The sequence below is a fragment of the Carettochelys insculpta genome, chromosome 1 (assembly GCF_033958435.1).
Source record: "Carettochelys insculpta isolate YL-2023 chromosome 1, ASM3395843v1, whole genome shotgun sequence".
NCBI classification, from domain to species: Eukaryota; Metazoa; Chordata; order Testudines; family Carettochelyidae; genus Carettochelys; species Carettochelys insculpta.
This window is the reverse complement of record NC_134137.1, coordinates 247,253,114-247,267,805: the sequence shown is the minus strand read 5'-3', so window position 1 is coordinate 247,267,805 and position 14,692 is coordinate 247,253,114. Positions and strand designations below refer to the sequence as shown.

At 45.1% G+C, this 14,692-nt stretch overlaps 1 protein-coding gene across 11 annotated transcripts in view; it reads right to left on the bottom strand.

Annotated features, from left to right (window-relative positions):
- Nucleotides 1-14,484, bottom strand: part of SHISAL1 (shisa like 1) — a 129,320-nt gene extending 114,836 nt beyond the window's left edge. For 6 of the 11 annotated variants that reach the window (XM_075003676.1, XM_075003685.1, XM_075003608.1 and 3 more), the window contains exon 1: nucleotides 12,538-12,674. The gene's annotated coding sequence lies outside the window, so the exon portion shown is untranslated. Of the gene's footprint in view, nucleotides 1-12,460; nucleotides 12,495-12,537; nucleotides 12,675-13,637; nucleotides 14,119-14,250 lie in introns of those variants that run through there. The other 5 variants (XM_075003610.1, XM_075003629.1, XM_075003609.1 and 2 more) reach the window with 5 other exon arrangements.
- Between the last annotated feature and the right edge of the window lie 208 nt (nucleotides 14,485-14,692).

Sequence of the window (14,692 nt, the reverse complement as noted above, 5' to 3'; positions counted from 1 at the left end):
TGACCCAATGACTAGAAGTTAAGTAATCCCATATGAAGCAGTGTTTATTCCAGGTCTCATGTCAGTGACTGGTTAGCCAGTGACTTAAGCAATAAATTAGGTTTTCCCTATGTACTATTCTAAGTCCATTAGGTTTTGCGTGCTTGTGTTACTTCCAATCTTCCACCACATCCTACAGAGATTTTAGGAGAGGACGATTATAGCTGCCATAAAACCTAAACAAACTTCTTTGAGCAGATAGAGGGGCCAGTGTCACATATGAAAAGTTTTGGATCCAAATTTTTCAGACTAAGATAAACAGTTAGGTTTTTGATCCTATCACTGAAAAGCAGTTTTAAAACTACAAAATGAAATCATCCTAGCTGCAAATTACTTTTGTTTTTCAAAGACATATACAAGTGATTTCAGAAGGTAATACTTATGGCCTATTCCTGCAAGGTACTGGGCACTCTCAGAGCACTGCCATGGGAGTTTACAATGTTCAGTTACTTACAGGTAGAGAAGGAGAGCATGGAGTTGAGTGAGTATTTCTTTTATGCAGAACAAATTTAGAAAACAAAAAACTAGAAGCAGGCTGTGGTCTTCATGGCCTCTGGATGTATACTGACTTATGATGGATGGAAATGTCCATCCTATGAATATGTTACTATGAGAAAGAAAAGACCAAGAGAGACAATGCAACAAAGACAATGGATGGACTGAGGAGCATTCTGCCAAGAGCAGTCCAGAAGCGTGGGAAGCCAAAGATAAAGACTGAAAAGGTAGGTGAAGAGTTATTACTGCCAATCCTCTTCCTCATAAAATTTATCATTGTTATATTTAAATAATTAAGCAACAGAGAATTTCCTTGACTCCTGCACAATATTTATGCAGAGAAGGCCCAACAAGGGATTTCGACAACAGCAGCTCTTCTCTTGCGAACGTTAAGAGCCCAATCTGGCTTCCTCTCAAATCAATGGGAATTTTTCCACTGACTTCAAAGAAGCAGGATCCAGTTCTTGGATGGTACATGGCTATAAACGTTTCCCAGGCACAGTATTCAGTGACTTTTTCTTAACCTCCTCCTTTCCACTCAGAATTAAAACTGAATTTATGTCTTTGGCATAAAGTAGACTTTTAAAAAACAAGTATCAGAGAGGTAGCCGAGTTAAGTCTGTATCTTCAAAAAACAAGAACTCCTGCGGCACCTCATAGACTAACAGATATTTTGGAGTATAGGCTTTCATGGGCAAAGACCCACCATGGCATCTGACGAAGAGGGTCTTTGCCCATGAAAGCTTACGCTTTTAAAAAACAGATTGCTATGCAATGTGTGTGCAGTGTCATTAATAAAATTTCTAAGGCCCTGATTTCCCTATCTTTTGCTGTGATGGGGCATTTGCCCCACACTGGCCCTGCAAGGGTTAAGGGCAGCCCTGGGAGAGGGCTGTGGCTGAAGAGGAAGCAGCTACAATGTACAGGATCTAATTAAGGCCCAGCTGAGGCTGTATAAATGAAAGGTCCTGGAGAAGAGTAGAGAAAAGACTTGTTCCAGGGGTGGAAGCAGGAGGGACCTAGCTACCAGGAAGCTAGAGACTTCCTAACACAGAGCAGAGTTGGAGGGAAAGGCAGGCAGACCTGGGGGAACTCTGGCTAGGGAAGCTCCCAGGCTACACAGCCTGAGACGAAGCCTGAGGGTACAGGAATGAAGCCAGGGTAGGAACAAGCATCAGGTCCACGCACCCCTTGCCAATGATGAGTGGCCATTTCAAACTGCAGTTTGCCCCTGGGGTATGGGGCTACAGGATGACTGGCAGTGGGCCACTGAAGCAAGGTATCAGGTATCCTCTGCTCCCAGGGAACCCCCAAATGTAGGGCACTGCACCAGGGCAGTAGCCTGAGGGAAGGGCACAGTGGTTTGGGAAGGATGTGGGCACTGACATAAGTGGGTGGAGAATAGACAGGTAGGTAACAGCAGATGAGACACTCACCTGAAGAGGGTGCTCCGGAGGCTGGAAGAACTAATTCCCAAGGGACCAGCAAGAGGCGCCATAGAAGAGAGTTGTGCCTGGCTACACTTACACTTATGTAGCTTCATTGACTCTGGTGTAAGGTGAGGCTCAACCCCCTCATATGGGCAAACGGGGTGAAGGGGTGAGTTAGGGCAGTAGCCTTAGATTCCTGGCGGCTGCTGAGGTGCTCACAGCACGGGTGATTCTTGGATGACTGTGTGCCCCACTGCTATACTAGTATTACAGCAGCCTTCAGGCTATTTTAAATCACACCAGTTGTTAATAGTACCAAGTGGCTCTTCCAACAACAGGAGAGCACTGGAGCACACGGAAGACTCAATCATGATGCCTATTATCCACCCTCACCTCCTATACTAGAATAAAAGAGGGATGGTGAAATAGGAACCATTGCATTGACTGTACAGTACCAGGAAATGTGCCTGCACTGGACCGATGTTTCCACATTCGGCTATGCTGGCCTTTGGACCATATTGTATCAGTAATGTAATATAAATCAGCCCGATATGGTGGAGAATCTGGGATATGCAGTCATAACTTGAGAATTTCTGACTTTCGTGCATGTAAAATCTCTCTACATCACTGGTTACAAAGTTATTGTTTATTTTCTGGCTCGAATCCAAACTTCTACTTTGCTGCCAACTAACAACTTTTTTTAAATACAAAAAATAACCAATGGCTTAATCAGGGAAATGCTGATGTTCAGACATGCTTTAAAGGAAGATCACAATGAATTAATCTTGAGCTCTACATAATCACAATGGATAATGAGTATGATTATACTAATCTTACCCAGTAAATACAACTCCATCTTTGGGATCAGCTGCAGATGATTTTCTCTTAAGTCTATCCAATTGTAGCCAAGTTTGTCTATGATCTGAACCTTCTGAGAGGCCATATTGTCCCCTCAGTACACCATCAGAGCCCTGTTGACTATGCTCCTGCGCTAGCCTGACTGAGAAGGAAGTTTAGCTCAAGAAGCTGGCGACAATCTTATATTTCATGGGGGAGAGTTTTACTGTTTTCACAAATATGCATTATCAATGCAGATGGCTCATGACTGAAAATTCATACATCTGAGAGCAGAACAACCCTCAGATGCATTAACTTTCCATGGATTTGGACAATGCCATGTACTCACATCCCTAAAATTTTGACCCATAAGGCATGCAAATAATATGCCAGAGTCTTATATTTATTAGCATGCTGGAGAGCTACATTGGATTATGTTCATGAATGAATATTTTTTCATTAGTTCATGAATTTTTTTATTGTTTACTCTAAATAATTTTTAATGGTTGGTCTTTGGGGCAAATTGTTCATTATGTTCTGCTTCACTGACATGCCTAAGTTTCTCTTCCAAGCCTGGCATTTAAAACCACTGTTCATATGAGGTTGGAAGTGAACATTTAAAGATATTGTTCCCAAATGTCAGGTGCACAGAGCATGCTAAATTCCAGTTGAAGTCAAGGTTTGCCATGGGCATTTAACACCTCAGGCTGTTTTCTTTATTGTCCATATATACTGCAGGACTGGGATGAAAGGGAAATGGTGTGACTTTGCAAGATGATGCAAAGGGTACAGATTGTGTGGCTATCAGAAGGAAAGAGGAACTAATTCATCTACTATATATTTGAGAGAATTGTCTGCCTGCCTATTGTTCAAGAACTCCTCCTAAACAGTAAGAGCTAGGACCACCAAATTGGTACACAGCTTTCTCTTAGACCATAACTTACAGCCAGGTCAGGGCTTGGTTGTCCCATAAAAATGGGATGTGCCTGGAATGGGATTGCTGCTCATCAAACCAAACAGAAAAGAGAAAGAATAATCAAGCATGTGAATGGGGCTGGGTAGGAGTGTTTCCTCTCCCCAGACTAGGACTGCCTCAGCTCTGAGCCTTCCCTCTCCCCAGGTGTGCTTTGGTAGGGTTGGAGGGGGGCTGCGCCCCTTCAACAGGGAGCAAGGGAAAAGTGCACAGTTTGCTCCATTCCTCACTCTGGCTGTGAAGAACAGGGGGCAGACAAACTGCACGTTTTGTTATTGCTCCCTGACAGGGCCTGGAGGGGAAGAGCAAGCAGCCCTGGGGAATCTCGGGGGAAGGGACAGCACTGAATTAAGGACCCAAGCAACAACAAGTAAATGTACTAGTTTTACTATAAAGTGCATAGATCCACCCGGTACTGAAATATTTCTTTAAAACACTGCCCAAGACATTCCCTTGGATTTGAGGTGACATACATTCTAACTTGCGGGAGACTGTGACAAACTGCCTGATGGAGATGCAAAGAACTTCCCAAAATGTACAATTCAGCTTGGTTAATCCAAGTGTGTAGCTAAACTTTGCCATCTGCTTAGTGGTATTTCCTGTAATAACATGCTGAGTTAGTATTACTACAACTACCCTTTCAACATGACAATCTGGCTCTGACTCTAATGCCCACTGAAGTTCAACACAAAGCACCTGTGATTGTTTGTACCCCTGTGTGCACTCCTTTTACAAGCCTATGATAAGCTTGGTTCAAAGTATGCCTTCTGAGGTATCATTTTAAAACACACAGTTTGCTGATCATGATTGCTTGCTAAAATTTCTGTGGCAACACTGTATATAAACTCATAAGATTCTACTGTGTGACATTACTGAGACATATTCAAGTTTGTACAAGCAGGCACCAAACCAGTTCCTCAAAGACAAAAGGCAAACGGACAACTCAGCCAGGGATCAACAAAATCAAATGGACTATCGCCTGGTTAAATGGCCATTCTTTGGCAGGAAAAAGGGCGAGAGTGAGAAATTTACATTTTGGCAAAGAAACAGCTGGAGGATCCTGACCCCTGACTTTGTCTCCTGGCCTTCATCTAGAGGTGATTTTCAAAGGAAAAAAATTAAGAAAGTGCAGATGATGCCCTAGAAAGTTCTTTCTCTTTATCTCTACTGTGGCATTGACAATGCTTGAAGGACAGAGGAAGCATCACTGGGGCAAGGAAGGAATCCTTGCAAAAAGGAATTCAGACAGTAAGACTGCTTCAACATGTAGCAAGTAAGACTGTTCTAATATGTGATGAGAGGGCTGGGCGGTACAAGATACACGTTTTTGGGAGCATCTGGGACTGGGAATTTGCTGGTGATTCTTTGCAATATAATTCAAGGACAGCTGGCTGTTGGAAAATAGCTGGGAGTAATTTACATGTGTGTGTGAACAGGCTGAAAGTGGCTGCTCTCAGTGAGAGTATAAAAGGCACACCAGACAGGGGAACTGAGAGGACACAGCTGTTCAACAGTCCATATTGCACCCTGGGGAATGTCACACTCCTGTTGTCTTAAACAGGCTGTCAGACTGGCCTGTACCACATTGAATAGATACCAGTCTGTTCCAAGGAGCAATGTGTCCTAGAGACTGGTAATTAGACTCTTCCAAACCTAGTAGTCCTCAAAGCACCAGTGGATTGCTTGCAGGCCAGACAACTTAGCCCACAGTAGCAAAAGCAGATCACTAGGCAGGTCTGCTACATTTCACCCTTCTGAGAAGGTCAGCATACACATGAAGAGAAATCGCTGTACCAGCAGCCTGAGCCACAGTCTCTGTAATCAAAAGCCTGGTGGAAATGTTGATGTGGTTTTGAGTGCAATAACTCAAGCCATTGGCTGCCGTTCTGTAAAGGGGAAAAGTAGTGTATGCTGAGTGGTTTGTATCTCCTGCCACCTGTAACTAAAAAGCATAGGAATTAGTTTGATTATCAGAACTGACAATGAAGGTGATGGTAGAACAGTTAAAAGAGAGGCTAAAAAAGACATAGGGTACTACTACTTTCACTGTGTCGGTTCTTTATGGGTATTTCCAAAGAACTGAGAAAACAGATGTTAGCTAAATCATGTCTTCCCAAAAATCTTGCCTTTTGAATTTGGTATTTGCTGGATAGAGTAAGCAGATCCTGAGGTGTTTGCATGACCTCAACACGTCTGTCCAACAACTCCTAGCCTCTCCTCGAATTACACACTATGCTACTTAAATATTTTGGGCAGCTTAGATACCACATTAGCAGAGAATGTCATAAATCTGTCTTCCTGACTCATTGTGGACTTGCCAAAGGCTATTTCCATAGGCATATGGGTATTGTTCAAGGAAGGTTGTGCTATTTACTGTGGGCTATTGTACATTAGATTTTAACTTTTGTCCTTTTTTTCTTGTTTGTAGTTAAGAACATTGGCTCTTAAGGAAGGTGGTTTCTCTATTTGGATCCCTTGTGTGTATGTGGCAGATGCTAAACCTAACATGGTATGCTAATGCTAGCTAATATTAATAGTTTGCTAACATTTATTTTGGTCATTATTAGTAAAAATCCACTCATTTCCCCTAATTCTTTCTGCCACTTTGAACCATGATCGTTTTATTATGTGTTCCCTTTTTTCTTTTTGTTTTTCATTAAATTTTAAGGGAATCAAGGAAATGGTCACCTGTGAAGTGTGAGCTGTATTTTATGGACGCTGAAATAAAAGCTGTAGGGTAAGGCTGACTGCTTGCCACATATCAGAATTTCTGTCCCCCCTCTGACAAATCAGTTAACTTGCTGGAGTCTCAGCTGCTTGTTTTGTTTAATTATGTGTAACTGTCACACAGCCATATCTCAGCTGGGACGTGCCCTTCCAACAAGGAGCAAATTAATTCTGTATGTCTGAGGTGATGCAGGGCATAGCAATCTGAATGACTTCATACTGCCAAGCCTGCAAAGACCAGAATGTCGTACGTACTTGGTTTTTTGGGTTTCTAAATTGTGATCCTTTTCTTCAGTGTCTCTGAACCACTGAGATTTTCTGATTTGCTGTCTCTCATATCTGGTCCACCTTCACATATATGATTTAGCTTCTGTTTTTCAGGCTGCCAGAAATCTCATTTGTATTAGTGTTGAGTATTACACCTGACTCATCCATTTCTGCCTAACTTTTCTTTTTTAATTCCAATTTTCTGAGTGTGTCATTTATAATTTGTTTTTTTAAAAATCTTCCTTGTCAGAAATTTATATATTATTTATTCCGGGCCAAACTGTGGTCACTTTAGCCATGCAAGTAGTTCAGTGCAACAGGACTACTTTCACAAGTAAGGCCATCACAACTGATGTTCAATAAACTCCCAAACACTGGACTGCCCATTCAGCTTTTGGCTTGAACAATAAAAATGTCCCAAAGAGAAATATTTGAGTAGTTTATTTTTTTATAATTCTGGCCATTGTCAAGATTTTCAGAGTAACTTGTGGGTTTGGGGCTGCGTAACGTAAGATAGTTTAAAGAGTTCTGATTTTCCATAAATTGTTAGCAACGAAGGGTCCTGTGGCACCTTATAGACTAACAGAAAAGTTTTAAGCATGAGCTTTCGTGAGCACAGACTCACAGGACCCTTCGTTGCTGTTACAAATCCAGACTAACACGGCTACCCCTCCGACACTTGACATAAATTGTCAGTTTCAGGTGTCTCAAGTTTGGCAACCACAATCAGTAGATACTAGAAAAATCATACTTAGTTCCTTAAAGAAAACGGAATATAGCATTAGAGAGAACTGATACCTGATCAGTAAAGATCTCCATACCCAAAAGCTCAGGCTCATAGGAGGAATGAAATGAGAGTCAGGGCCAGAGCTTTGTTTTACTTTGCCTTGTACTAATATGTGAAATTATGTTCTTTGTTTTTCGTTACCCTATTTTGGCAGCTGCACACTGATAAAAGACAGAAATAAAATTTGCAACAGACGAGAGATTGTTTTCAAAGTTAATTTTTCAGCAGTAAACCTCTCCCAGAAAACTACTCTGTCTCAGGCTAAAAACTGAACAACATACCAGAGGGTATTTGTACCCTCTACAAGGATTCTGTTGTAATATGAAAGTCAAAGGAACATTGCTGGACTTATCACAAAACAGCTCACATTTTGAAGCATAAATGCTGTTCAAGGAGTCTATCAAGATCTTCATTTAGCTCTGAAGTGCAGTAATTTATAAATTACGGACATCCCTTCCATAGCAATTTAATGACATGTATCATTCTTACCAAAGCAAGCAGCATGTGCTGTGGATGGTGTGGGGTGGGGAGTGGGGTGGAGAGGGGAGAGTTGCCTTTGGAAATTCTACTTCTCCACCTCACCCCCAAACCACAAAAACAGAAAATTAAGATTCTGCTGTGGCTGGGTCTGACTTATGTCTTCAATGAACACTTCACCATTGATATGCATATTATAAGGTCATAAATATTGTATTTTGACATTTGGAAAGTGACTAATACAGACATACACTTTGTCCCAATGGGAATCTTGAGCAGCAGGAAATCAGGATTGGGCCCATGATATAAACTCATGCAGTTAGACGTCTGCAGAGCAAGTATATGAATTTTTATAGCTGTTACTTTATCCTTTGAGAATGTCTTTGTTTTTGTGTGAAAAAAAGTTCAGTAAATGTTAGTGTTCATAAAAGTGATTTTTTTCTTTTTCTTTTTCTTTCCTTATTTTTTTAAACAAATAACTGTCTTGTTGCACCTCAGGCCTGGCTATTCATAACATGGCATGTCTCAAAGAATGACTAGCGTTCATGCCAAATCACTGTGGTTTTGGGGATGCAGAAAATCCTTGACTATTATTCTTTCTTATTAGTATTACAACATTGTTTAGATACCCTACCCTAGCAGACACTGGGGCCAGAGTCTGCTATGCGTTATCTTGACACACAAACTAAGTTTCCAATCTGAAGAGCTGTATGTTCTAAACGGACAAAAGAAAAAAATGGGTGAATAAGGAAAAAGAGACAGTGGTAAAGCAACTTGCCAAAGGTCACACTAGTCAGCTACCGAGCTGTGAATAACTACCAGGTTTACTAAATCTCTATCTGGTGTCCTCATCTCTGGACCACACTATTTTCCAGGACTGAAAAACAAGCTGATACCAGTAGACTTATTTGTCACTTGTGACCGAGATTCAAGAAGTACTTAGCTAGTGTATCAACACACAACCTTCTAATGGAAGTTTGTATTCGAGTGTTCATGAAAAAAGCAGCACATCACACCTATCGTACTTTGGCATACTAGATACTTTTAAAATGAATAAAGTACATTTTAAAACCATATAAAAGTATTATAATGCCCTTTACAAAATTATATATGTGACTATTTATGAACCCGAAATCAAACTTTTTCAGCAGTAAATAACATTTTAAAGTGATAGTGTACTGAAAATAACAATACAGGTTTTACACATTCTTTCACTGATTGTTAACAAAGGTGATTAAAAAAATGGCACAAGCTCAATCAGGGCTGTGAAAATTAACATGGAAAATAGTTTCTCCCATCCTCAGCACTAAAAAGATGATGAAGTTAGAATTTAGCTAAAGTCTACCGACCACATGCAATGCTGATTATAATCCAGTTCATTTTTTTCTACTCGTACTCTGTGTACAGTTCTAAATACGAAGAACTTGGATGAAAGGAGGTAAATAAAGAGCTATGACTCAGTGATATACAAGGAGCAGATATGCTGAGTAAGACAGTGTGATGTCTATTATCTTCTCTCTCTTTTTCCACCAAATGATTCAGGGCATTGCTATAAAATCATTTCATTAGGACCAGTGAGGGTCAGATGGTCATAACTTCTCAATATATCATCTAAGTTAGATACCTTGTTGCTAAATTATTGGAAATAATGCAATTCAAAAATCAAGGTAATACCTTGATTCAGCAAAATGCTTAAGCACATACTTAACTTTAAGCATAAAAGTCAAACTGAAGTCAACAGGCTACTCATATGCTTAAAGTTACATGTGCTTTACCACTTTTATGAATCAACGCCAGTCCAGCCGTCTATGGTACTTTCAGTATTTGAAATGCAGAAGTCTTTTTATTCCTGACATCAGTCACTTATTTAAAAGGAAAGTGTGTGAAGAAAAAGAAAAGAAAGCATACTTCTGACTGAACATTGTTTTCCTATTATTCGTACCAGTGACATCTGAAATGACTAACTGGAATAGATTTGGGACAAACTAATATTTAGTTTGTTCTTCTCTTCCTCCCTCCCCACCAATCTCCCTCAATCATCAGCTGTGTTAACTGGACAGTCCACAATGCTTTCTGTATGCTCAGTTCCACTGTTTTCCCTGTGGAGTCAATTTGTTAGTTCCCCTTTTTGTTCCTACTATTTTTTTCACAAAGTAACCACGGGAGGGGAATAAAATCTTTTAAAAATAAAGTGATTGCGGGACCCAAAAAAAAAACACACTAATAACAGGAGACATGTTCCAAACTGTATTTCAAACTGTATGTTACTTTTAAAAAATTGACTATATTCCAAGTTGATTCACTAATTCCAAGACCAGAAAGGATCACTGTGATCATCCAGTCTGACTTCCTATATAACAGAGACCAATGAATTTTCCCCAAAATAGTTCCGAGAGCATATATTTTAGACAAAGATCTTGATTTAAAAATCTCCAGTGATGAAGAATCTGTCAGGAGCCTTGGTAAATTATCCTCACTCTTAAACCATTCCATTCTGAACCTGTCTAGCCATTGGACCTGTTTTACCTTTCTTTGCTAGTATGAAAAGCCCATTATTAAATACTTGTTCCACATGTTTAAGGGTTTAAGGACCTGGTGATTATCGTACTTACAGTCTATAAGTACTGTTATCAAGTCACCCCTCACCCTTCTCTTTAAGATAAATATGGTGGCCCTTTATTTTTTTCAAGTAATGTGCTTGAGTCTTTCCTAGATTATTTGTGACTGTACAGCAGACAATAGAAAGCATTGTTCTAATTTATAATGTTATGCCTGTCTTCCTATAGTGTTTTTGGCCAGCTCCATATTTTTTAAACTCTATAATATAAATAAAAATCTTCTTATAAGCAAAAACAGAAAACAAAACAAAACAAAACACAATATCAAAGATTCTGCATGTTTAATTTGACAAGGCAGAAAATCAACCATCAGCAATTAGAGAACAGTGTGATATAATTGCTTCTTTTAAAGGTTTAAAATGTGACTGACTTCACTGACTTCAGTGATGAGACACACCCATATAACTAGTTGACATCTCATGCAACTGTGATTTAAAAAAAATGGTTACCATTAGAAAGGGGTTAGATTAGATACTGTGTGTCACAGAAAGTGAGCAGAGCTATGTTTACCAACTGCACAAAAGAGGTAGTATACTGAATTTTCCTAACATAAATTGTATATCTTAACGTTTAAACAATCTTTTGACCAATTACATCAAAGCACTCCAAAAAGCTAAGCATAATTGTCTTCCCATTTATAGGGGGGGATTCTGATATACAAAGGGGTTCAGAGTCTTGTTCAAGGCTATACAGAGTCAATTGCAGGGTCCGACAATGACTCTGCCTGCATTCCTAGATTTCTGCTCTAACATCACAACTACAGGTTTTATAAGTTGAAAACACAGAATGCACTGGTCATGGGATCACAGCACTCTTAAATACATGGCAGAACAAGTGACAAACCTACCAACAGTTCTCCAAAGCATCTTAAACGAGTAACTCACATCATATTTTAATTTGACCCTCTATATGTTTTTAAAACATCACAACACTCTGCAAGCACACAATGCTACACAATCAACATATTCCTTACTTATCTTCCTCCCTCTCTCCCTTCCCTAACTATACCATTCTTTCATGCACCAGAGGGGAAGGAGACAGCTAAGAAGGGAGGACAAGGAAGGAGTATTTTTTGGTTCTCGCTGGGATACCAAGGGGGATCTGTGCGAACTTACCTTTCTCTGTTGAATAGTAACAAAGAGGAAGCCGTGCCAGTCTATACACTATCAAAACAAAAAGCAGTCAAGTAGCACTTTAAAGACTAGCAAAATGGTCTATTAGGTGAGCTTTCGTGGGACAGACCCACTTCTTCAGACCATAGCCAGACCAGAACAGACTCAAATATTATTGAGTCTGTTCTGGTCTGGCTATGGTCTGAAGAATGGGTCTGTCCCACGAAAGCTCACCTAATAAACTATTTTGCTAGTCTTTAAAGTGCTACTTGACTGCTTGTTTCCCCCTTTCTCTGTGTAACCGTAAGAACCCAAATTGGACAGAAAACCTGCCGGGAATCCGACTGTCATGGCAACAAGTCACGGTGATGGAGCTGAGCCCCGACCACACCAACGCCATACAGAAGTACAGCTTGGGTACCCAGAGGTACCAGAGCCGCTGCAGGGGTAGGAATCTAGCCAGCCACCCAGCCAGCGAAGTTCTCTCAAGGTTCCTTCGCCCCCCTCTCCCCTGAGCGCTGTGAGCAGGGCCATTCGCACCCAGCCCCGGCTCCCGTTCCCTTCAGAAGCCGCAACAACTTTCCTAGTTCCGACAAACTGCTCTGTGGCCGAGGAGCTTCCCCCACCGCTCCTGCCCCCTCAGCTACCCTCCTCCTCGCCACGCTGCCCCCGCCCAGCCCTGGGGGGGCCCTGCCTACCCCGGCTTCGGGGAGCTCGCTGCTCGTGGGCAAGGCGCTCGAGGCATTACCCCCCCGCCACACACACACACACTAACCTAACACGCTGACGCGCCGCAGCCACTTCCCGCAACAGCTGTTGGCGGAAGCGGCGCCTCTGGCCAGTCGGGGGCTGGCCCCGCGCACCAGCCTCTCGCTGCAGCGCCCTTCTGGGCCACTGGCGCCGCCAAGGTGCAGCTGCGGGGAGACCCCGCTCGCCACCGGCGGGAAGGAGGGGGCGGCGCCTTCGCGTCCCAGACGGCCTGGGGCGCGGGAGTTCCCGCCGCCCCCTCGCTGCCCGAGTCTTGCTCCTTCCCGGCGGCTTCCCCGTCAGCCCCTGCTGGCCCGCCCCCTCCCCCAGCCCCAGGACCGGCAGACTTCTCCCGCTCGCTGCAGCGGCCCCCAGCCAGCCGCAGGTGTCTGAGCGCTGGGCGGGGGGGGCTGGGTTTCCACTGGGGCGCCCCCCCGCCGCCCTCCGCGCCCCGGCTCTCGGACTGGTCTGCTTCGCGCCCAGCGGCTGTGGCCGGCTGCAGGCCCGGCCTTGGGGTTCCCGCGCAGGGATGTGCCGGGGCTGAGCCCCCCAAGCTGAGCGTAAGGCAGCAGCCCACGGGGTGCGGGCAGTGCCGGCGGGCACGGTGCGCTGGCTTGCTCCGGGGAGCCGGGGCAGGCAGGAGGCTGGAGCTGGCGGACTGACTGGACGTGGCTAGTTTATTGAAGGGTCCCTGCTGGGATGGGGCAGGGGGCACTGCACACGCAGGGGCGGGAGCAGCGGGGGGCACTGTACACACGATGGGGCACGGGGGCACCGCACATGTAGGGACGGGGCAGTGGAGGGCACTGGACAGATGGGGCACTGCACACGCAGGGATAGGGGCAGCGGGGGACACTGCACGTGCAGGGACGGGGACAGAAGGGGCCCTGACAGATGGGGCAGAAAGGGCACTGCACACGCAGGGACCGGGGGGGCACTGCACATGTAGGGACGGGGCAGTGGGGGGCACTGGACAGATGGGGGCACTGCACACTGCACACGCAGGGATGGGGGCAGCGGGGGACACTGCACGTGCAGGGACCAGGAAAAAGGGGTCACGGCACACGTGGGGACGGCGGCAGAAGGGGCACAGGACAAACGGGGGCGGCGGCAGCGGGAAGCACTCACCGAAGGGAGCCGGGCCGAGCCCCGCGGGAAGAGCCAGCCAGCGGCGCTGGGATCCTCTCGAGCCCGGCGGCGGCTCCCTGCAGCCCGCTGGAAACCGGGGCTCCGGGCAGGCGGCTTAGGGTGCGGCTCCCATTCCCCCGCCGGCCTCCGGCCCGGGCAGACTGGGAAGGCGGCGCCGGCGGCCGCGGGGAGGGGGGCGCCCGGCTGCTTCTCCCCTCGGCCCGGCCTCTCTGCCTTGCCCAGCGCTGCTGACTTCGCCGCCCTTGCGGCCGATCCCGCCGCTGCCTTAGCAGCCCCCGATGACTCCCGGCGCAGGGGGTCGGCGGGACAAGGGCTCCCCGGTCGCTGCTCCCGCTTTCCTTGTGCAGCGGCGCTCGAGAGGCTGCAACTGGGACGCGCAGCCAGGAGCCGGGGCAGAGCAGAGCAGAGCAGACCGCGCTAACTACCCGCTGCCCGAGCACACGTAGGCGAGAGCCTGGGTTACTCCATATTTAACACTCCTTTCCCCCCGCCGCGCAAGTCCGAGGCTGCACGGACAGCCCCCCCCCGGCCCCCACGCAACAGAAGCTGCTGCTTTCCCAATCAGAAATGGCCCCGGGAGCCTGAGACTTACTCCCAGCACTTCCTGCGCTCTGGGGGAGCTGCTTGTCCTCCTTCAGCATCACGGCTCTGGGGGACCGGCTGTGGCAGAAGAGTTAAGTACAGTAAGGGGGAGACCAGCCGAAACCTGCCAAAATAAAACAGCACGCGGCGTAGGGGGGAGGGGGGTCGGTAAAGTTTGGATCCGTATGTAGCAGTTACGTGCTCCGCCTCTGGGGTAATAACTAGCATCCCCATAGCGATCAGTTGACAATGCGGCATAATCTGGTCACCCCATCGCTTAGAACGCGAGTCAATTTCCCCTGCTGTAGCCGCTCTTCGGAGGGCATTCAAGGTAGCTCCAATTTAAGAGCGTTATTTGATCAACGGCATTTTGGTGATCGTGCCCACTCCGGAGCATTTAGTAACCCTTTTCGAATCAATCCCCTTTTGAGGCTTGCTCGACCTGCAGGAGA